We start from the raw sequence: 25,585 nt of genomic DNA, 5'->3' as shown, positions 1-25,585 counted from the left end.
ATATTTCTCTTCTTATAGTTTAGAAAGTATGGTAGCACTAAGAAGAGCATATTAGGATGAAACAATATATTCTTGCAATAATTTTTTAAATTTTTTTCTCTCATTTTTTTTTTTTCTTTGAGATGGAGTCTTGTAGTGTCACCCAGGCTGGAGTGTCGTGGCATGATCTTCGCTCACTGCAAGCTCCGCCTCCCAGGTTCACACCATTCTCCTGCCTCAGCCTCCCAAGTAACTGGTACTACAGGTGCCTGCCACCACGCCTGGCTAATCTTTTGTGTTTTTTTTTTTAGTAGAGACGGGTTTTCACCATGTTAGCCAGAATGGTCTTGATCTCCTGACCTCGTGATCCGCCCACCTTGACCTCCCAAAGTGCTGGGATTACAAGCATGAGCCACCACGTCCGATTTTCTTGCAATAATTTGACCGAAATACATAGTAAATTTAGAAAACAATAAGAGTTTTAATAAAAATAAGATTCCAATATCACACTCTAATAGTGTAAAAAGGCTTAATGTTAAAACCTACACAGTGGATGCATAATATATACCTGAATTTGTAGCAGTTTTACACTATTTTGAGGGTAATTTGATAAAAATCATGAAAGAATTACATAAAGTTATACCGAAGGTTATATTTACAATTACATTAGTGTGGTTGTTAAATTATTATAGGAATACTATCTATTTTAACATAATACAATTTTAGATAATAAATTGTAAAAGGAAAAAAAATCTAGAGAAGTTGTATATAAAAAAACAACCAAACCGGGTATTTCTGGAGTATTAACTAAAACTATCTTGGAAACAATAAATGGATACTCTAGTTTTTACCATAATCCACTTTGGAATATACAGCCAACGCACAGTAGTTTATTTAATAAGGATTTGCAAAATACAGAAATTTTAAAAAACGAATTCAGAGTCAGAGAGAATTATTTCCAAATTGTATTTGAACCAGATGGCACTAATTTGAAAAGCCTATGTTTTCACATGCTTTAATTATCTTATTTAAAATTTACGTATTATGAACAAGATGTGGGCTGTGTTTTAAGCCATAATGTTGAGATTAAACATTAAATAGAATATGATGCACACTCTCAAACATAAAGCAGTTTTTTTGTGGGAGTGCAGGTGTCTTTGTTTCCTAAGACTCCTACAGCAAATTGCTACAAACTTGGTGTCATAAAACAGCAAAACTGTTTGCCTCATAGATCTGGAGGCCTGAAAGTTGAAGCTAAGGTGCTGTCAGGGCCACCCTCCCTCTGGAGGTTCTAGGAGAGGATCTGTTCCTTGTCTTTGCCATCTTCTGGTGGCTGCCAGTAATTCTTGTTTTGTGACCACAGCACCCCAATTTCTACCTCCATCTTCACATCTCCTTTTGAGGGATATGGAGAGTACCTATCCATTGATAAAGAGTTTAATGTGGTGAGAAGGTATAACAACTTAATATGCTTATAAAAATAACTCCAAATTATATAAGATAAAACTTTGCAGAAAATTGGAGAAATCGATAAATCCATGTGCATTTGTGAAAATTTAAAAATATCTCTGGAACAATTGATTGATGAAATTGACAGTTTGATAAAGATCAAAAAAAATTTTAAAGATATAAATAAGCTTGATATAAACACACACACATACACACACAAATATTTACACAATAAATTTAGAAAATAATTTTCAAGTTCAAATGAAATAAAAGTTGATAGAAAACTGAAAAGATACAAAACAAAAATTACATAACTAAAACACAATTAGTTTGAGAGTTAATTTAAAAGTTAATAACACTTTCCAAACTAATGGGATTCACCTAAAGCATTATGTAAAACAAACAATTTAGGTTATTCTTATATATCAGAATCAAAAAGCTAAAAATTGGTAAACAAAATATTTAACCAAATAATTTAGAAGACCGTAAGAGCAGATGAAAGAAAACAGAAGTAAGAAAAAGATAAAAATAAGACCAGAATTATATAATCAAATGTTGTTTCTTTGAGAATTATTTTTTGATGAATTTAATTTATAGAAAACAAAACAGTTATTACAAAGTAATAGAGAGGTATATCTAAAAATGAGGGATAGATGAACAGATCTCCAAAGAAAATTAGAAACACAGTTATGCCTGTAAGTTTAAAAACTTAAATTAACAACTTATTTTAATACATACATGATCAAACAAAACTCAACAATGCTCAATAAATTGAAAAATTAAATATTTGTAAAATTTAGAATTTTAGAAAATGGAAAAACTGATACTTAGTATATTGAAACACTAGTTTAAAATGTCATATGTAACACATAAACAAAATAAATGACAATATATACACTTGAAACATTCAACAGCAAGGTGAACCATGATGTATGAGCAACTAAGTAGATGAAGTAGTAGGAAGGCAGCAACTTCTGAGGGTCTTGACAACTGAAGAACTGACAGATTTTTAGTAAGTACTGTACTTCAAAAGGAAAGATCATAAATGCTTATGGAACTCTCTGCAATTCACTTGAATAAGAGCAGCCCAAATTATGAAGGGATTTGTAAACTATAATTCCCAAAATGATCACTTATTCTAAGAACAAACTCCTGGGAATAAAAAGCAAATAGAAAAGTATAGAAACTGTAAGTAAAATGGAAAAAGCAAAGTACAGATTAAAACACTGAAGGGAGACAAGATAGATTTTAGGAATTATAAAGACTCACTTTTGACAACATAAAAAGACACATTGAAGGCATGAAGCTAAAGAAATCTAACCTCTCCCCAGACCTCATGACGGTTGTCTGTGTGTATGGGGCCAGGGTTTCTCAATCTAGACAAAATTGACATTTTGGAACAGATAATTCTTAGAGGGAAGATGTCCTAGGCATGGCAGGATTTTTTTGCAGTATCCATTGTCTTTCCCACTAAATGCCAATAGCAACTCAACCATTAACAATGACCAAAAATGTCCCCAGACATTTCCAGATATTCTTGAGTAACAAAATCTTTCTTATTTGAAAATCCATCTTACTTAACTATGACAACAGAAAAGAATTGTTGTTGAATTGTATACAAGTCATGGCCAAAACAAAGAGAGAGAGAGATAACAATCAATAATGCCTAATCCATAATGAAGGCACCTGACAAAATATATACAAAAAAGAAACAAAAAGAAATTAAGAAAAAAACTGTAAAAAAAAAAAAAGCACAAAAACAGGAAAAATTCAGAAATGAGATGATATAAGAAAAGGATGATTTTTAAAGAAAATTGACAACATTTACATAAAATTTTTTTGTGTGAAAAATTTATAAATGGAGAGGGTGAAAAAATGGCCAACTATATGCGGTCAGGAAGAACTTCTCCCATTGAGACAGACCAGAATATCGAGTAGTTTGGCAGAATCCAAACAGACCATCTGAGAGAATATACTGGGATTGGATCGACAGACAACTCAAATGCTGGGGCTGAGGCAGGAGGAAGCTGGGAATCATACATCAGGATGCCAAGAACCAGAAATCATTTCTGGCCCTGAACAGCTCCTAAGGAAGAGGTGAGTGAAATAAATGGCACGCAGCCTACTTTCACCATGGACCTCAAGGATCATAGCCACAGGAAACTCCACGAACTCCATAGGCATTTGAGTGGCAGGGAACTGCCCAGACAGTAGGCAGAACTTGAATGTGCATGGAACCCAGGTGGTGAGGTGCTGGGATTGGTTGCAGTGGAACAAGACCATTGGTGTTCATCCCCTAAGGTTCTTCATACTCCTCTAGGTGGTTCTGACCTGTGTAATCCAACACACCTGGAAGAGCAGGTTTATCTTGCCCACGGGACAAGGGTGTGTCCAAACTGCTCACCCTTCTGTCAACCAGCCCCTCCCTGTGTTCCTGCCTCTCTGTGCTGCATGCCAGAGCTCACCTACCCTACCAGAGCACTTTTGCCATGACCAATGCCATGGTACTTTCTCTGGAAGCCTCTACTGCCCCCACTGAAGCACTTTGGGTGATAGCCAGCTGCCAGAGCTGGTGAATTCACCAGGGACTCTGCCATCACATTACAGTAGGTTTCCCACATGCAGCACCCATGCCATAGCTGCCAGAGACTGTTGCTGAGAGTTTCTTGCTACTGCACGTCACCATTGCCCTTCTGGGGTACATTTGCCTATATAGCCATCACTGTCCCCACTGGAGCACTTCTTGCCCACAGTGCTGCTGCTGGAAGGCTCCCATGGCCTCTGCTGCCCATGACAGAGCACTGTTACCAACAGTCTGAGAGTACCATGGTCACTCTAGACCAGCTAGTGCTCAACCTCAAGGGACCAGAGAACAAAGATATAGGCCCAGTCCCTGCCACTCAGAGCACAAAGCTCGAGTGTGGAGCTGAGCCTTGGCCCTCTAAAAGAATCTAGAGGCTAGTTCATTTAATTGTACCCAATGTGTACCATAATCAAACCCTCAAGGGCAATCAAGAACATAATAAAAACACAAAAGCCCAATCCAAAGGATAGCAATTCCAAAAGATAAAGGAACATCTTCTCTCACAGATGAGAAAGAACCAGTATAAGGAACTCTGGCAACTCTAAAAGCCAGAGTGTCTTCTTACCTCCAAACTATCACACTAGCCTCCAAGCAATGGGGGCTACACATTACAGAAATTAAATAATTAAATAATGCATACTTATATTTAAAAATTTTTAAAGGTAGTTCACAGAAAAAAATGTTTTATAATTCATAGAAATAAATAAGTAGTTCTCACATTTTAATGATTGCTATATAAATTACATTTAAACTATGCATTTTGATAAAATTTGATGTATAGGTACTCCTGTGATACCATTACCACCAATTAATCAAGATAATTTAAAGGCATATTGGCAAAGATGTAGAGCAACTGTAACTCTTATTCACTAAAGCTTGGAATTTAAAATAAGTGATCACTTTCAAAATCAATTTGGAGAATCTTAAAATATTAAACATACACAAAACCATATGATATTCTGCACTTAGATATTTACCTAAGATAAATGAAAGTCTATGTCATTAAAGAAAATTTGCATATAATTTGTTCCTAATGGTCCCCAAATTGAAATAAATTAAATGTCAATCAACAGGTAAATGAATAGATAAATGATGCTATATTCATAAAATGGAAAACCATTCTACAATAAAAAGGTGTAAACTCTTGATACAAGTAGCCACGTGGCTACATCACAAAATAACTGAAGTAAAAACATTAAATAAAAGAGTCCATACTGCGTTAACCAAATTATAGCAAACATACAAAGAAGAGCTAGTATCAATACTACCAAAATTATTCCAAAAGTTGAGGAAGAGAGACTCCTTGCTACTCCATTCTACAAATCCAGCATTATTCTAATGCCAAAACCTGGCAGAGACACAACAAAAAGAGAAAACTTAAGGCCAATGTCTCTGATGAACATAAACGTAAAATTCCTGAACACGATTCTAGCAAACCAAATTCAGCAACACATCAAAAAGTTAATCATAATCAAGTGGGTTTTCTTCCTAAGATGCAACGGTGGTTGTGCATACCCAAATCAATAAATGGGATTCATAACATATAAAAAAAAATGATCATCTTCACAGAGGCAGAAAATACTTTTGATAAAATTCAATATCCTTTCATGTGAAAAACACTAAACAAAATAGTTCTCAAATAAAAATACCTCAAAATAATAAGCACCATCTGTAACAAACGCACAGTCAATGTCATAGTGGATAGGCTAAAGCTGGAATCATTTCCATTGAGAACTGGAACAAGACAAGGATGCCCACTTTCACCACTTCTATTCAACATAGTACTGGAATTCCTAGCCAGAGCAATCAGGCAAGAGAAAGAAAGAGAAGACATTTAAAAAGGAACAGAGGAAATCAAAATACCTCTCTTCATGGATGATGATTCTATACCTAGAAAAGCTAATAGACTCTGCCAGAACACTCTTAGATTTGATAAACAAATCTAGTAAAGTTTCAGAATAAAATGTCAATTTACAGAAATCAGTTGCATTTCTATACACCAATAAAATGCAAGCTGAGAGCCAAATCAAGAAAGCAAATCCATTTACAATTGTCACAAAAAGAATAAAACAGCTAGGAATACAGCTTTCTAAGGAAGTGAAAGATTTCTGACCAGAATCACGAACCACTAAAGAAAGAAATCAGAGATGACATAAACAAATAGAAAAACATTCCATGCTCATGGATAGGAAGAATCAATATTTAGAAAATGACTGTGCTCCCCAAAGCAATTTATAGATTCAATGCTATTGCTATCAAGCAACCAATGCCATTTTTCACATAATTAAAAAAAAAAAACTCTACTGAAATTCATATGAAACCAAAAAGAACCCAAATTGCCAAAGCAATCCAAAGCAATAAGAACGAAGCCAGAGACATCACACTATCCAATTTCAGTCTATATTGCAAAGCTATAGAAACAAAACAGCATGGTGTTGGTATAGAAATAAACATGTAGACCAATGGAACATAATAGAGAACCTAGAAATAAAGCTACAAATCTAAAACCACCTGATCTTCAATAAAGTTAACAATTACAAACAGTAGGAAAAGGACTCCATTTTCAATAAATTGTTCTGGGAAAACTGGCTAGCCACATGCAAAAAATCTGAATCTGAGACCATTTCTTTCACCATACACAAAAATTAACTCAATATGGATTTAAGGCTTAAATTTAAGATCTAAAACAATAAAAGCTCTAGAAGAAAACCTAGCAAATATCATTTCAGAATTAGCCCTGGGAAATAATTTTTGACTACCCAAAAGCAATTGGAACAGAAACAAAAATTGACAAGTGGGAACTAATTAAGTTAAACAGCTTCTGCATGGCAAAAGAGCTAACAACAGAGTAAATATACAACCTACAGAATGGGAGAAAGTATTCACTGTCTATGTATCTGATAAAGATCTAATATTCATAAGAAACTTAAACAATTACATAACCTAAAAGCAAATAACCTCATTAAAACATGGGGAAAATACATGAGCAGACACTTCTCAATTAAAGAAATACATGTGGCCAAAAAATATGTGAAAACATACCCATTATCGCTAATCATTAGAGAAATGCAAACAAAACCACAATAAGATACTATCTTTGGTCAGAATGTAAATTAGTTCAGCTATTGTGCAAAATATTTGGGAAATTTCTCAAATAAGCTCATTAGAACTACCATTTAATCCAGCAATCCTATTACTGGGTATACCCAAGGAAAAATAGATTATTATGCCAAAAAGACACATGTACACATATGTTCAACCTGGCACTATTCACAACAACAAAGACATGGGATAAACCAATTTGCCAATCAATAGTAGACTGGACAAAGAAGATCTGATACATGTACATCATGGAATACTACACAGCCATAAAAAAGAACAAAACCATATCCTTTACAGCACACGGAAGCAGCTGGAGGCCATTATCCTAAGCAAACTAATGCAGGAACAGAAAATTAAATGTTGTATGTGATCACTAAAACATGGGACCTAAACACTGAATACACATGGATACAAAATGGGAACAACAGACACTGGGGACTGTCCCCTTGAGAGGAGAGGGTAATGGGGGTATGAGTTAGAAGGCTACCTATCTGTTACTGTGTTCTCTACCTGAGTGATGGGATCATTCATACTCTAAGCTTCAGTGACACTCAATTTACCCATGTAACAAACCTGCCCATCTATCCCCAGAATCTAAAAGTAGAAATAGAACAAAAACTATATATACAAGCACATATATACATATATATCATATATATCAAATATATGTCATATATGTCATATATATGTCACTTATATGTCATATATATAAAACAGTTGAAGCAGAAGCAGTAATGAAGAAACACCATGGGGTGGGAGTGGATCCATGACCATGAGGTCCACTGATGTAGCGTATATTATACCATCCAGAAGACTGGAGCATTTACCCAGAGGTTAGTGCTGTTGTCATGGTTCAGCCAGGGAAACGTTAACATGCAAAACAGCATGCATAGGTCAAATACAAAATCTAGTATCCATTGTATTAGTCTGTGAACCTGATATTTAAAATTTAGTAATAAAAGTAAGGATTATAAGGCAAAATTGCCAAGCTAAAAGAAAAAACTTTTTTCCATTAGCTATCCCAACCATATTTACATTGATTGTTTCTTTGATTCATATTATTTCGTCTCAGCTTCAATATATGCTTTATACTGTTAATTTATGTTAATGAATTACCAGTTACAGTGATCGCTAAGGGGCAAAGTTTAATGGGATGATGTGCAACTTTAGAATTTACACTTTATATATATGTATATTACTTTCACAGAATTTTTCCACAACTATGCATAGATAAAATAATTTTCTGTGTTTGGAAATTCTAATAACATCACTACTTTCATGGAGGTGCATGTTGGGCTAAAAGTATTTGATGAACTTAAAAAAGTATACACAAGAAGTGGTTGCCTTTAAGCTTCACCATCCAGCAATGGTCAGGCTAAGCACATGTTGAATTATAAAATAGTCCTTAAACTAAATGAAGTATATTCCAATACTTAGAGAAATTTTACTGTTACAATGAAGAGATTTATTCTGAGAAAATTCTATTTACCGTTATGTGATTAAAAACAATGCTATGTTCTTGGAATGCATACAGATGCTGACAATAAAGAATATTAATTTATAAAACTGGAAAGTATGTTATAAAAACTGTTTTAGCTTGGCGCAGTGGCTCATGCCTGTAATCCCAGCACTTTGGGATGCCGAGGTGGGAGGATCACGAGGTCAGGAGTCCAAGACCAGGCTGGCCAAGATAGTGAAACCCTGCCTCTACCAAAAATACAAAAAAAAAAAAAAAAAATTGCCAGGCATGGTGGCAGGCATCTGTAATCCCAGCAACTCTGGAAGCTGAGGCAGAGAATTGTTTGAACCCAGGAGGGAGAGGTTGCATCTTATATTAAATAACAAAAATTTGAAAATATTATTGAAATATTTATTGATTATAACTTGATAATATACAATGTCAAATCCTTCTAGACCATTAATAAGTATATAAGATTTGCTCACATAAAGTATCATAGGAAATTTGTTTAAACTAAAATAGGATGTACCAAATGCCAATGTTTAGAGACATGGATGAAAAAATTTAGTTAAAAAAATAAATTAGATATGTGTCAAATAAATAAGGCCCAAATGTATACAGCCCTAGATCACTAAGCTTATTTGGTTGCTTTATTTAATGGTTATATATAAATCAACTGTTTTATTACTTTTCTTCATTTCTGAATGTTAAAAAATGAAATAAAACTTGTAATGAAATATTTTTACATGAAAACAGCATTAGATAACTCTAATCTGTCAGTGAAGAAAAACTGTTGAAACTAATACTATTGTACTGTTAAAGGTCAACTCCAAATCCCAGTTCAATTGACTACAGTTTAGAAATCCAACACTGCATGAGTGAGTGAGCTGAGAAATCTACACCAAAGGGAATCATCCTTCTAGAAGCTAAATCAAGGAATATTTGACAGAGCAGAATAAAATATTTTTTATTCTTTATTTAAGGAAAAAACAAAAACTGTTCTAATAGACATTTTCACAGGAAAATATAATATGTTGTAAAATATTTTCAGTTTGTGTCTCATATAACAACATTTTAAAATGAAATAGTAATAATGCATAAACAATCATTTTAAAATCATTTGACCTTTAATTGTATATGAACTTTTTAATTTGTTTCCAGTTTTTATTTTGTAAATTTCACACTAATACTTTTAACATATTCTAGTTATAAACAAAAGAAATGTTGAAAAATAAATATGAATTCTTAGTGAATTTTGAATATAATATAAATGTCTACTTCATGTTAAAGAAATACATATTACATCTACTTCATGTTAAAGAAGTAGAGAGACATTTATAAAGAAATCTATATAAACTCACCAAAGCAATTATTTTAAAGTTAGAAAAATACAGTATATTGGAATATGGTATTATGCATACTTCAAAAGAGATATATATTATGAATGTTTAAAATTAGCCATTCACAGCTTGTGAAATTTTGGAGTTTACTTTGGAAAAAAATCCACAGCTGTGCTTTGTGTTTATCTTATATTAAATAACAAAAATTTGAAAATATTATTGAAATATTTGTTGATTATAACTTGGTAATATACAATGTCAAGTCCTTCTAGACCATTAATAAGAATGTAAGATTTGCTCACATAAAGTATCGTAGGAAATTGGTTTAAATATTCACCAATTGGAAATTTGGTTACATGCTGTGAGACAGATTTTTATTAAAGATTTAGCTTGGACAGCTTTATGTAAACCCCACAAATGACACATGGCTCATAAGTCCTCAGACACTGTTATTGACTTTGTCTGTTCCCTGTGACTGACATGTCAACTTTTATTTCTGAATCTGAAAATCCCTGATGCATCTATGCTTTCTGTGATTCCTGACATCCTCACTCAAAGATGAAACAATATTTTGGACAAGTTTTGACTTACTGAAATTTGAAGTTGGAAGAGATCAGTAAACTTTCCTATTTATAAATCTATAGATAGGAAATAAGAAGTTCAGAACTTTTAAGTGGCTAAATTTTTCTAAGGTCAAACTGACTTAAAAAACTAGGATGTATCTAACTGTTAGTTTCTACTTTCACATTACCTTTTTGTTTTTTTCCTGAGAGTAAGAAAAGCAGGCAGTTATGTGAACAGTAGTGTATATTTTTAAATACTACCACCCATATCTTTCTCTATTCACTGGCATCACTGCACTGCTAGTAGTTAGTTCAGCATCAAGAGTGAGGCCAAAAAGAGTCTGAATATAGAACTAGAGCTTTGTTCTCTTCTGTGTCAGGAAAGTCACTTCAGCAAAGCTGAGAAATCAGTTATTATGTGCTAAGTGTTCACAGCTGGCAAGTGAAGTATGTGAGATAAACAAAAAAGTATAAAGAGGCAATATCCTAGGCTTTGAAGAATTTATGTTTGGACTATAAAAATAAAAAGTAACAACTAAAATATAAATAGACAAAGATATGTGAGTGTGAGTGTGTCCAGAAACTAAAAAGGTGCCTGAGGAATGATGCAGGCATGTTAAAACAAGATACAAGCCAACTTGTGTAGGATGTACTTACAAAATATGGGACAATTTGAATATCAACACATGTAATAGTAATAGCAGACTATAACTTAATAAATAAAGTAGAATTCATGAGGTTAAACTGATATAAATAAATATATGAGTAAATGTGAGAGAAAAAATAGTTCTTCCTCAATGCGGAATGCCAGGTGGTAAATGTGTAAGAACTGATGAAATTAAAGAGTCACCATTTGGCAACAATCACAGTTACAATTGACCAGAGAAAAATCAATTGATGTTATAATTATTGGGTGAAAAAGCAATGAGAAATCGGACTTCAGTATCAAAGAATCTTTCCACAAAAGACTTATTAATTAGATACATTAGTTAGATACATTGATTCAAAAATAGCAACAGAAGAAATTTGGCAGATGCCACTTTAACTGTAAGACCAAAATTAACATCACCAGTAATGAAATAAATCAAAATCTTGTAGCACCTGGTAAGACATAATGAGAATATAGTATCACTTCTGTGATATTTTTGTCCTTAATGTTTAACTACAATCTAAGCAGGGGAGGAAGAAGAGAAGTATCAGATAACCATAAAGATACTCAACAAAATGGAAGCTTAAAGTTTTTAAAAATACTATGATCATCAAAGATAAGACTAAGGAATCGTTGTAGATTGAAGGTGCCTAAGAAGATATGACGAATAAATATTAGATGTGGTTCTGGTTGTTTTAGCTGAGTTCTTTATTGGAATAGTGGGTAAAATGTGAATAAGTTAATAGATTAGATGGGTAGTATTACTATGAATATTAATTTCCTAAATTTTATGGTTATATTATACTTTTGGAAGTATTCTGGCTAAATATTGATCTTTTTGAAGAAACAAAGAAGGAAAAAAGAGACACATGAAGAAAAAAAAGAGGAAAGTAAAATTGTGACTCTAAACAAGTGTAGGTGAAGACTAGAGAGCTGTTGTAGGGTAGAGAGCTGATCTTCCCAGCAGAGACCTAGAGAACCTTAGGGCAAGAGGGAATCATGACTGCAGGACCTCAGCTTACATTTAATTGATCCAGAAAAAATATGTTATGTCTGCTTATTCTTCTACTCATGTATCAATCATCCTTAGAGAGGAAAAATATGATAAAGCAAATGTGGTAAAATGTTAGCAATAGGAAAGAAGAGATTTAGACTATTTTAGTGTTTTCTGTCTTAATCTTGCAAATTTTCTAAGTTTTAAGTTATTTCAAATTAAAAAGGTAAGACAAAAATGAAAATGACATGTTTGATGTTATAAAATGTTTATGACTAGCAATTATTAGTTTAATCTGATCTATTAACATAATTTATTTCATATAAATGTTTCCTAATATTGCACCATATTTCCATTACTTACTAAGTAATATGGCATGATGTTTGGCTTTAATATTTGATTTTGGATTTTTGAGTCTTGGTTTTCAATTGATATTGTATAAATTGGTGGGGTGGGGAAAGGGCACTACAAGGAGAAGCTATACCCATCTGGTTTACTATAAAAATCACAATGGCTTATAGACTTGGGAGAGGAACTTATACCCATTTTATGAATCTCATTGGAAAGAGGTCCTTTTATTTGGATTGATATGTCAGGTGAGTAAATGCAAAAGGAGTCTGATAGAAATCCATAACTCCATAAGTAGGTACATATTATTTTAAACTAATTAATTACAAGATAAAAAGTATGCTGTCCAAGAGAAGAATACATACAAAATAACATACAACACCTAACTTAATTTGGTAAGGCTGAGCATTTCAACTTCAATCAATGCTGTTTGAACATTCCTCATAAGGGAAGTTCATTTATTGACAGCCATTGTTTATTTATTTGTGGACTTTAGAGTCAACTCTTAATTGCTTCCAGTTTGTTTGAAGATGAATTTATGTTTTAACTGGGAATAGAGATTACATTAAGCCACTCTAAATATTTATAACAGTGAGTGAGTAGTCCATATATCTCATGGATAGTTTATTAATATGACATTTTCTCACTGTTCTTTCCTAGTTACTGTAAATTTAGAGCCCTAAGGTGTGCAGGTCTCCTGTGAGAAGGTCAGCTCTCTACCCTACAGCAGCTCTCTACTCTGTACATACATCTGTTTAGAATCACAATTTTATTTTCTTCTTTTTTTCATATCTCTTTTTTACTTCTTTCCTTCTTCTTTTATTCCTATAAACAGATTCCAATTATTTTATATTTTCCAGAAATCCCTCAAAATCATCATCTGTAGAAAACATTTCTAATAATTATTTATATCCATATCTGTATTATACTAAGTCTATATTTACATTTATTTATCTATATGTCTTTTCAAAGTCGATTGGCAGTCAGGGAGATGAAATAAGATGGCTGAATGAAATCTCCCCTGATCATCTCCCTCAAAGAAATACCAAATTGAGCAAGTATCCACACAAGAAAACACCTTTACAAGAACCAAAAATTAAGTGGGTAATCACAGTATCTGGTTTTATTAGGTTGGTGAAAAGTAATTGTGGTTTCAGACTATGAATTTTAAATTATTATAACTAGGTTCAAACATATCTTTATTAATCAAAACAGGAACTATTACAATCAACACATATTGCTAACGAAAAAAAAAGTTTGTTTATTCCCAAAGCATAAAAATCTGTGCTTTGGGATTCAGTGAACTCTTGGAAACCATTTTCTGCATCCTGCTGGCTGTGAAAGCATTTTCCCTGCAAAAAGTTGTCTAGAGATACTTGAAGAAGTGGTAGTGATTGGCAAGAAGTCAGGTGAATATGGGAGATGAGACAAAACTTTGTAGCCCAATTTGTTCAACTTTTGAAGTATTGGTTGTACAACACATGGTTGGGTGTTGTCGTGGAGAAGCACTGGGCCCTTTCTGTTGACCAATGCTGGCGTCAGGCATTGCAGTTGTCAGTTCATCTCATCAATATGCTGAGCATATTTCTCAGATATAATGGTTTCCCTGGGATTCAGAAAATTGCAGTGGATCAGACCGGCAGCAGACCACCAAACAATGACCATGACCTTTTTGTGGTGTAAGTTTGACTTTGGAAAGTGCTTTGGAACTTCTTCTCAGTCCAACCACTGAGCAGGTCATTGCCAGTTGTTGTATAAACCCACTTTTTGTCGCACGTCAAAATAAGATAGATAAATTGCTTGTTGTTTCATAAAATAAGAGAAGAAAACACTTCAAAATAATGATTTTTTGCAATTTTCGCTGAGCTCATGAGGCATCCACTTATTGAGTTTTTTTTCACCTTTCCAATTTACTTCAAATGCCAAGCAACCATAGAATGGTCAATGTTGAGTTTCTGGTAACTACTTATGTAGTTGTAAGAGGATCAGCTTCAGTGATTGCTCTCAACTGGTCGTTGTCAACTTCCAATAGCTGGTCACTACACTTCTCATCTTCAAGGCTCTTGTCTCCTTTGCGAAACTTCTTGAATCATCACTGCACTGTATGTTCATTAGCTGTTCCTGGGCCAAACGTGTTGTTGAGAGTAGTCTCCGCTGCTTTATGACCCATTCTGAACTCAAATAAGAAAATAGCCTGACTTTGCTTTCTGTGTCACATCATTTACATGGTTTACAATAAACATAAAATAAACAGCAAATAATAAGTCATTAGCAAATAAATAAATAGATAAATAAATAAAGCAAGCAAGAAGTGCCCATTAGGATGATGTATAACATAAACACATTTACTTACATATGTATTCCAACATCAAATTCCAACAATGCAAAAAGTGCAATACTTTTGCACTCACCTTATAGCATCATCTCAAGGAAAAGGGCAGTGAAGAGCACAGAAAAGACAATTTCAAATTTTCTACAACCACCTCTCTCCCATTCTCCAAAAGTTCCACACAGCAGGGGAAGAGAATCAGTGTGCTTGGGGAAGAGAGAGTGAAGTGATTATGGGACTTTGCATTGGAACTCAGTACTGCTCAGTCACAGAAGAAAGCAACACGGTAGGATTCAGCCACTCGCCACAGAGGGAGCATTTAAACTAACCCTAACCAGAGGAGTATCATCCATCCTAGAGGTTGGAACCTGAGTTCCAGCTAGCCTCACCACAGTAGGCTCAAGCACACTGGTTTTTAAAATTTAGATGTAGGACTTTTGTACATATTTTGGAGTTTTTACCCTTTTGAGTTTATAACTATTTTCTCCGATTCTATACGTAGTCTTTCACTGTTTATTATTCTTTTAATCTGCAGAACTTTTTAGTGTGATGTAGTCCCACTTCTTTGTTTTTGCTTTTGTGGCCTATGCTTTTGACACCTAGCCAAGAAATGATTGTCAAGTTCAATGTCATGATTCTTTCTTCTCATGTTTTCTTTTAGAAATTTTAGAGTTTTAGGCCTTATGTTAAAGTTTTTATGGAGTTGATATTTGTGTGTGGTAAGATAAAAATCCAATTTTATTCTTTAGAATATGGATATACAGTCTTCACAACAATATTTAAAGAAACTGTCTTACATTTATTGTGTATTATTTTTACCATTGTTAAAAAATCAATTAACTATATATGTATGACCTTATTTCTAATCTCTCTATTCTGTTACATTACTCTGTCTTTATGCCAGTATCATACTAATTCAATTACTGTAGTTATGTAATATGTTTTGGAATCAGGAAGTATGAGGAGAATCTGGGGCCTGATAATTTTCCTGATCCTGTTATGCTGAGTTGGCAGTGTGAGCAATGGCCAATGAGTGCATACTGGTAAATCATCACCTTGGCTCTCAGCAGTTCCCAATATGGGCCCTTTTCTGTTAGCTCTCAGATTCAGGCAAGACAGAAACTAGTCCCTTGATCAGTCTCCCAAGAGTCAAAATATTGAACTTACATTCCAGTTATCTCCTTCTCTCCCCAAGAAGACTCTGAGAGCCAGCAGTTTTCGCCTAATTTGGCAATTGCCAAACAATTGGCAATTGTTTGGCAATGTACTGAGGGGAAAGTTATAGTGAGATAATTTTACAAATTTTCCTACCAGTTTTGATGGTTGGTTTCACACTTGCTCATAGAGCATGAGCCTCTTAATTGGTCTCTGAATTTCTAATACATAGAATATTCTGTATATTACTAAACTGGTGTGCCTGTGGGATAAGGAAACCAAGGGCTTCCTAGTTCTCCATGTTGGTGATATCACTGACAAGTTTTACTAGTGAGGAAAATGAATTTCAGAGCAACCAATGTACTTTACCAATGCCACATAGGCATAAAATATCCAAGATTTAATGGAAGCTAAAGGTTTTTCCCTCTTTTTTCTCTACATCTTTGGGGTGTTGAGTTGGTTCTATCTCTACTCGTATGCCTTGTCTATGACACTATAAAATGAAAAACCTGTGTTCATAGTTCATCCTTTAGTCACATGAAAATAACAAATTTAATTGAGCAAGGTGCATATTTAGCCCATAATCTGTAATTATCTTCATTTACTGACACATTATAATTTGAAAGTTCTTAGAACTTAGAAAATTAGACCAACTCCTCTTAAGAATTGTTCTGCCATTCCTGAAAGATATAATGAAGATGAAGAAAAATGTTTTCATCCTTTGATCAATAATTATAATTTTAAAATTATATTTATTTAAACTGTACCCTGGCTCCAACAGAATTCCTAAGAAGATTGCTAATCTAGCAAATAAAAATCAATGATTTTTTTCAAATTTCATGTCCATATCTTCATGATTACAAGTCCCTATTTTTCACTGTTTGATTTCTTAATAGCATATATTTAATTCAACTTTATTTTTGGTTCAAATATTTTGCATTTACTCTGACTTCTTTGCACTGCATCTTCAAGTACTGTAGTCATTAGTGCCCAGTGATGGCATTCAGAATCAAGTCAATGCATTTAGGCATGTAACCAGTAAGGAAAAGTGCCTCTTGACTTCAAAACAGACCTTTCTTCATAGTCTGATGAATGTTTATAAATTTTATGGAGGAAATTGTGTCTATTTAGTTTGATAGATGATTATTCAAATGAGGCATGAAGAAATAAAAAAAGTAGATGAAATTCACAAGGTCATAGACTTGTGAAATATGATGAATTTGATTAAAGGTGACAGGCTTCTTAAAGAATGTATGCATGAATTATGTATCATTTCTAATAATTTACAAAAAGGCTGCAAATTCATGTGGAGCTTCATTAATTATGACAGATAAAATATAGCTACAAATGCAAAATGGGAGATCTGTGAATGTGTTACAAAATACAAGGGTTGTATAAGTTGCCACCAGGTTAACTAAATAATAAAGTTTTAGCATCCCTAAATCATTGTTGAGGACTAACATGACCACCCCAAGAGGAAAATTCAACACGTAAGTACATACCACAAACTTCATGCACAAAATTACTTAAAATGTTATATAAAATTACCTTCAGGGTATGTATATAAGTTGTTTATAAAATATAAATGAATTTTATGTTTAGACTTGAGTCTTATTATGTACAGGCAAATATTGCAAACATTTTTGAAATTCAAAGCACTTCTGGTTCTAAGCATTTTGAATAAGGGACACAACGCACGCACCTTTGTGCTCATTAAACAACAGTAAACAAACCACCCTATTATCCAAAAATACACTGAAAAACATACCATTTTTATAGCTGATCATGTTCCTGTTTCCTCCTTTACTATATTCTGTAATTTTTGAGATATTGTATTAATATATATCTAATTTTATACTATCAAATATTTTAAGCAGCTGTTAAAATTTGATTCAAAGTGACAATCTTTTGACATGCTTCAATTTATGTTTTGGTTTGCCATGCATTTTAAAATATTGTAATAGATCTTAGTTTTTAGAGCAGTTTTTGACTCACAGTAAAATCGAGAATATAGAGAATTCCCATATATCTCTGGTTCCTTTCTCTTTTTTCCTTTTTTTAAAATTATACTTTATGTTCTAGGGTACATGTGCACAACGTGCAGGTTTGTTACATATGTATACATGTGCCATGTTGGTGTGCTGCACCCATTAACTCGTCATTTACATTAGGTATATCTTCTAATGTTATCGCTCCCCCCTTCCCCCAACCCCACGACAGGCCCGGGTGTGTAATGTTCCCCTTCCTGTGTCCAAGTGTTCTCATTGTTCAGTTCCCACCTATGAGTGAGAACATGTGGGGTTTGGTTTTCTGTTCTTGCGATAGTTTGCTGAGAATGATGGTTTCCAGTTGCATCAGTGTCCCTACAAAGGACATGAATGCATCCTTTTCTCTGGTTCCTTTCTCAGCACACTACACCCAACACAAAACAGTCTTCCCCAGTAGCAAAATTCTAACCAGAGTGACAATTTGTTAAGGTTAATGTCACTCAAATTCCATACCCTACATTAGGGTTCACTCTGGGTAGTGTTATAATCTTTGAGTTTTGACAAATGTAAAATGACATGTATCCAACATTGCAGTACCATGCAGAATTTTGTACTTTCCTGAAATTTTCTGCCTATTCATTCCTTCCTCCCCTCAACCCCTGGCAACCAATGATTTTTTTACTGTATTAATTGTTTTGCCTTTACAGAATGTCAAATAGTTGGAATCACACAGTATGTATCTTTTCAGATTGGATTGTCATGTGTTTTTATATTATTAAATATTAAATATAATACTTTATTTGTAAATATATACCCAGCATACTTTTATGTATAACTCTTTTCCCTATGACCTTGCAGTGCTTTATATTATTTCATTTAACTTCAAACTGACACAAGTTTCAATATAAGCCTTGGGCTTAAAATTTTCTACCACATTACACTCAAATTGTCAACAATATGAGAAGACAGAATGAGACATTGAAATATTAGCAGGTTCAGCAATGCTTAAGGTGGACACAAATACATTTAAAAAAATAAACTATATATACCTATAGAATGTGTCCTTTAAAATGTGATTATTTGAGTACAAATTTAATCTCAGTCTGTTTCAGTAGGATAAACAAACAAACAAAAAATCATGTACCCTAAATTACATTCTTGGCTCTGTTATTTTTTTTTCTCTGCAGTCTTTTGCCCTTTGCTTATCCTTTATCATAGATAAGGTGTGTCTTTACTTTTTAAAGACTAATCTGTGTTTTCTGTCTCATCCATTATTATCAAAACGGGTCATAGAGCTTCGCCCTCATATTCACTTTAATCTATGGGTAGCAACTACTTGAAGGATTGTGTTGAGAATAAGTTTGTATTGGATAATAATAGCTGCTTCACAAACTTCTGGATGAACAATGTCTCTCAAACAAGCAAAAGATTCTTTCTAAGTAATCTACAGCTCTGAGGAGGCATTGTACTTCTCATCATATATTCATAACCCATGCTAGTTCAACATAGTGGATTCACTATTTTAATATTGGGCTCTCAAAGAAATTCAGGTCACCAAATGAGAAACTCAAGGATAGCATGCAGAAGACTTTTCTAGGCCAGTGTTGGAAGTACATCATATCATTTGTGCTCACAGCACATCATTGCTAGGCCTCAAGACAACAGCTCTCCAAGTGAGACTTAGAAAAGCAGTACTAAAGAGGAAAACAAAGATTTAGTTATCGACTTGCTACTCATTGCTGGATCAAATCTGAGCTATACTGTGAACTGTGGTGTGATGTATTAGTAAAGGACCATATGGTTTCAGTTACTGAATAATCTGGGGTCATGTCCATCTCAGTATAAAAGTTAATTGTCCCACTTTTACTCTTAAAAGTCTCCTGGTATGGATAATAAAGGGTATCATAATTGTATGTATTATATACATGTTCCATGGGGGTAACAGCTAAGTCTTCCTTAAGGGATTAAATATCCAACTTTATTCTATTTTAACCTATATATTTAAGACACATTTCTCCTCCATTATTTTTTTCTTGACCATCACAATTCAGTAGACTGGCTGCCTTGTTCTAAACAGAACATTTATACAATCCTGTCATCTCATCAAGCTATCACCAAGACTTTCTCTTTGATCCCTGGATTTTCCATATATGTATCTGGTAACTACTGTTTCTTACTTTGTAGTTACTTTATCTTTAATCCTTTTGTGATGTACCGCGTGTTGAATTGTAATATTCAATGCTAGAAGTGGGGCCTGGTTGGAGGTATTTGAGTCATGGGGGCAGATCCCTCGTGGCTTGGTGCTGTCTTCTTGATAGTGAGCTTTTCTGAGATCTGTTTAAATGTGTGTGGCACCTCCCACCACCCCATCCTCTCCCTCTTGCTTCTGTCCTGGCCATGTGATGTGCCTGTTCTCCATTTGCCTCGGCCATGATTGTAAGCTTCCTAAATCATCCCCAGAAGCAGATGCCAGCCCTATGATTCTTGTATGGCCTGCAGAACCATGGGTCAATTAAAACTCTTTTCTTTATAAATTACTTAGTCTCCTTTTTTTGTGTTGTTTTTGTTTTTGTTTTTTGAGACAGTCTCACTCCTTTGTTGCCCAGCCCAAACTGCAGTGCAGTGGCACAATCTCGGCTCACTGCAACCTTTGCCTCCTGGGTTCAAGTAATTCTCATGCCTCAGCTTCCCTGGTAGCTGGGACTACAGGAGTGTGCCACCACACCTGGTGGGCTAATTTTGTATTTTCAGTAGAGACGGGATTTCACCATGTTGACCAAGTTGTTCTTGAACTCCTGGGCTCAAGTGATCTGCCCATTTTGGCCTTCCAAAGTGATGGGATTACAGGCCTGAGACACCATGCCTGATCTCAGGTATTTCTTTATAGCAATGCAAAAATGGTCTAATACATTTTGCAAACAGATCTCTGACCATTCAATGAACAGAATGTTTTAAATGAACACCAGTGATTTTCAAAGACCAAAGTATGATCTAAAAATCTGTAAAAAATGGTCTGTTGGAGTTTTTATTTTTCATCACTCTATACAGTATTTAGCATTATTGAGTCTTCCTTCTGATTTAAAATCCGCTTCCTCCTGTAATAATAAGTTGTTTTGATTATATGCTTACTTTTATGACTCCTTTTCTCTTTCCCTTTAAAATTCTGATTTCTATTACCATATACCTTTTAATAAATGCTCTTCCAAGTTCAGTCATATCTCTTCTCTAGTGGGAAATGTTTTTGGTTGGCTGGGAGCGGTGGCTCATGCCTGTAATCCCAACACTTTGGGAGGCCAAGGCGGGTGGATCACGAGGTCAGAAGTTCAAGACCAGCCTGGCCAAGACAGTGAAACCCTGTCTCTGTTAAAAATACAAAAATTAGCCGGGCGCAGCAGCAGGCGCCTGTAATCCCAGCTACTCAGGAGAATCGCTTGAACCTGGGGGACGGAGGTTGCAGTTAGCTGAGATCATGCCACTGCCTTCCAGCCTGGACAACAGAGTAAGACCCTGTCTCAAAAAAAAAAAAAAAAAAAAAAAGTTTTTGGTTGTTGCTTTTGTTTGGCAGATTAAAATTTGTTGTTGTTTTGAGGAGCTATTATAAAAGCAGTATCACAATTTTTTTTTATTTTTATTTTTTTTTTGGTTTTATGATGCTACAGAAATGTTTCTACACTCTGAGAACCCTTTGTGCATGGGTGTTAGGCTTTTTTACTCAAGAACACTGATGTCAATGGGCAAATACAGCTATTCGTCTAGGGCATTTATAGATCTCATTGATTCTTCTTGGGGGCAAATAAAAACTCAGTTCTCTTCCAGATCTTGAAGGTATTTTGTCCTTTATAAATTTATTTATTTTAATAATTCCATCAGTATTTGTTTTTTAAACAGCTTTATGAAGGTATAATTGATATATAAACAACTACACATTTTATTGTGTATAATTTGATGGGTTCGGATATATACAAATATCTTTGATACCATTACCAAAATCAAGGTAATTGCATCCACAAAAAAAAAAAAAAAAAAAAAAAAATGCACTCAAAACATGTATGTTATGGTTCCTCCTATGTTGTTCTTCCTTGACTTAGTTTATTGCACTGAACAAAAATGTATGCACCCTGTGTGTCTCATCTACAAATTGACATGACTAGAAGTAAAACCACAAAGTTAATCCCCAAGTATCTTACTATCTTTTGTAACTTTAGTATATGTCATTACAATTTACCAATTAGTAGTTCTGCCAGAAATTTGGAAGAAATGGGTACATCTGATTCTTCATCTATTGTTTTCATTGATACATTCTATGTGTGGTAGAAAAGACAGAGCAGAAATGGTATCATCTGTCTCTCTCCACTGTATTCTATTTTCTAATTAAAAAAAATAAAAGCTCTTCCAGAGAATGAATATCCTATATCTGCAACTTTTATGAAGAGATAGGAGTTTGCCAATAATGATTACAATAAAATATTGTCTTACATTTCTGTTTTCCTCAGTAAACTAAACTGCACAAAGGCAAGATTGATGCACATTTTGTTCAAAATTTAAAACCTGGAGTTGAATATTACTTTTTCATATTTTAATTTACCTTTTGGATATCCTATTTAAAATGTTTCTATTAATATAGATTTTGGCTATGTTTTTTTTTTTTTCATACGTCATGGATATTAAACTCTGCATGTTAATTGCCAATATATTCGCTAGTATATTATTTATTATTTAAGTTTATTTACAAAAGTTGTTTCTAATTAGGAAGATCTTCGTAACTTCAATGTTGTGTATTTGTTTACTTTTTTGTATTTAAGAATTTAAGAAATTCTGCTTTACACTAATTTGTTGAATAGCTACTGAAGCTGCTCCACCATACATTTGCTGCCTTGAAAGAATAATTTTCTTAAATAAAAAAGGAAACACCAGGGAGCCCAGGAACTGAGAGAAATTACTGAAAGATAAAAGTGGGAACACTAGGTATGTTCTACTATAAGCACAAGAAGATGGGCCGGGAGTAATGCCAATGTTTGTCAGAGTATTACCGTGAGTACCGCCAACCAGTGATCTCCTGCCTAAGTCTATCTCTGCCCACCATTCACACAGAAAATTGGAATAGACATCAGAGACCGAGGTGGCTAACTCTAGAAGAGCACACTGAATATGGCATATTGTATTATTAAGAAATAACTCTTCCCTGGAAGTCCAGTTTCAGTACAAATGAGGAGTGAATACCCTCAAAAGCTAGCAGACTAAGGTGCACCCCATAAAGGCATGTTTCTATGCTTTACAAATTTATAAGAAACCTGGCAGAAGGAAAACCCCAATGGTGAACTGTGGAAACAATAGTAGAAGACAATTGATGACAAAATGGAACTACAAAGAGATTACACAGAGGTCATTATTAAAGAAATCAATATACTTTGGAGAGAAAAATAATGATAAAAATTAAAAAGCAGCATCAACATTTTAAAGAAAAACCATAAAAATAAATGCTAAAACATTAAAATGAATACAATTAATATAATCAGAGAAATAAGGTGACATCTTATTCCTAAAACAAAAAGGATAATTGTTTCTTAAAAAAAAAACTCTGACTGGGAATTTTTCTAGTAAAGCTGCTTAAATCTTTGCACTTTGATTCAGTGGGAGGCTTTACAACTCATGCTTCAGGCATATTTGGGTGACTTTTATGATTACTTTTTTTTTTGTCTTGCTCATTTGTTTTCCCTCTCATTTCTTCTGGACTTGTAACAAAAGCATTTAGCTCCAGACTCTGCTGGCTGCCATTCTAAAACCACCAGGGAAAGCAAGCTTAAAATCATACAAAACAAGAGTAAAACAAAGCAAAACAAAGCAGAAACAAATGATCAAAAATCAAACAAATAAACAATATGACAAAAAAAGAAATGAACATTTGGAGGGATCATTGAGCCAGTTTCTCTTTTTCAGAGCTGAAAATATCTTAACTGATAATAGAAACAATACTTGTTATGATAAATCCTAGAATGAATACAAGTGAAAAGTAAGCTGCTGACCCAGAAGGTAGAACATAGGCTAGCAGACTAAGGTGCATGCATAATACATACTAATAATATGTAGTAAAAAGTATATCTGCATAGTAAGAAAAAAGATGTTAAAATATACTATATGCTATGGCAATAGTATATAAAGATGTAATAAAAGTTTACATATGTAATATTGAAAATGTCAGGATGTAAAATTTGTATAAAATATTTTGTTATTTTAGTGAGAATTAGAGAAGGGAGAATATTTTAGTGGACATGCTGTCATGCTATGTAGAATAACCTTGGTCTTACATTAAAGTATATTTTGTAAGCAAACATGATGTTTTGGAAGTATGATTTGATGAGTTTGAATATATACAAATATCTTTGTTACCATTACTAAAAACTACCATAAGAATTCAAAGTCATAAAAATAGTTTATTTCACCCACCTGGACAACATGGTGAAACCCTGTCTCTACTAAAAATACAAAACTAGCCAGATGTGGTGGCGGGCACCTGTTATCCCACCTACTCAGGAGGCTGATGCAGGAGAATCACTTGAGCCCAGGAGACGGAGGTTGCAGCGAGCTGAGATAGTGCCACTGTACTCCAGCCTGGGCAACAGAGCAAGACTCCATCTCAAAAAAAAAAAAAAAAGCAATTTTTTATCATTTCCTTCAAGGGTTTCTATCACTTCATTTTATGCCAAATGTTGAACTTTTTTTTTCCATTTTATTTTCTGAGAAAAAAAAATAGAGTTCTTTGAGTTCTGAATTTAATTATTATAGATTTGAGTAAATATTCATATCTTCCTGGTATAGAATTATGTAACATTTAATTCTTAATAGCATGTACTTGAACATTATGTTTTCTTTTCCTTATTTTTTTAAATTATACTTTATGTTATAGGGTACATGTGCACAACGTGCAGGTTTGTTACATATGCATACATGTGCCATGTTGGCGTGCTGCACCCATTAACTATCCCTCCCCCTCTTCCCACCCCACAACAGGCCCCGGTGTGTGATGTTCCCCTTCCTGTGTCCAAGTGATTTCATTGTTCAATTCCCACCTATGAGTGAGAACATGCAGTGTTCGGTTTTCTGTTCTTGCATTAGTTTGCTGAAAATGATGGTTTCCTGCTGCATCCGTGTCCCTGCAAAGGACACGTACTCATTCTTTTTTATGGCTGTGTAGTATTCCATGGTGTATATGTGCCACATTTTCTTAATCCAATCTGTCATAGATGGACATTTGGGTTGGTTAAAACTCTTTGCTATTGTGAATAGTGCCTCAATAAACATATGTGTGCATGTGTCTTTATAGCAGCATGATTTATAATCCTTTGGGTATATCCCCAGTAATGGGATGGCTGGGTCAAATGGTATTTCTAGTTCTAGATCCTTGAGGAATTGCCACACTGTCTTCCACAATGGTTGAACTAGTTTACAGTCCCACCAACAGTGTAAAAGTGTTCCTGTTTCTCCACATCCTCTCCAGAACCTGTTGTTTCCTGACTTTTTAATGATTACCATTCTAACTGGTGTGAGATGATATCTCATTGTGGTTTTGATTTGCATTTCTCTGATGGCTAATGATGATGAGCATTTTTTCATGTGTCTGTAGGCTGCATAAATGTTTTCTTTTGAGA

This window comes from Piliocolobus tephrosceles, chromosome 7 (assembly GCF_002776525.5).
Source record: "Piliocolobus tephrosceles isolate RC106 chromosome 7, ASM277652v3, whole genome shotgun sequence".
NCBI lineage: Eukaryota > Metazoa > Chordata > Mammalia > Primates > Cercopithecidae > Piliocolobus > Piliocolobus tephrosceles.
This window is presented reverse-complemented; position numbering follows the sequence as displayed.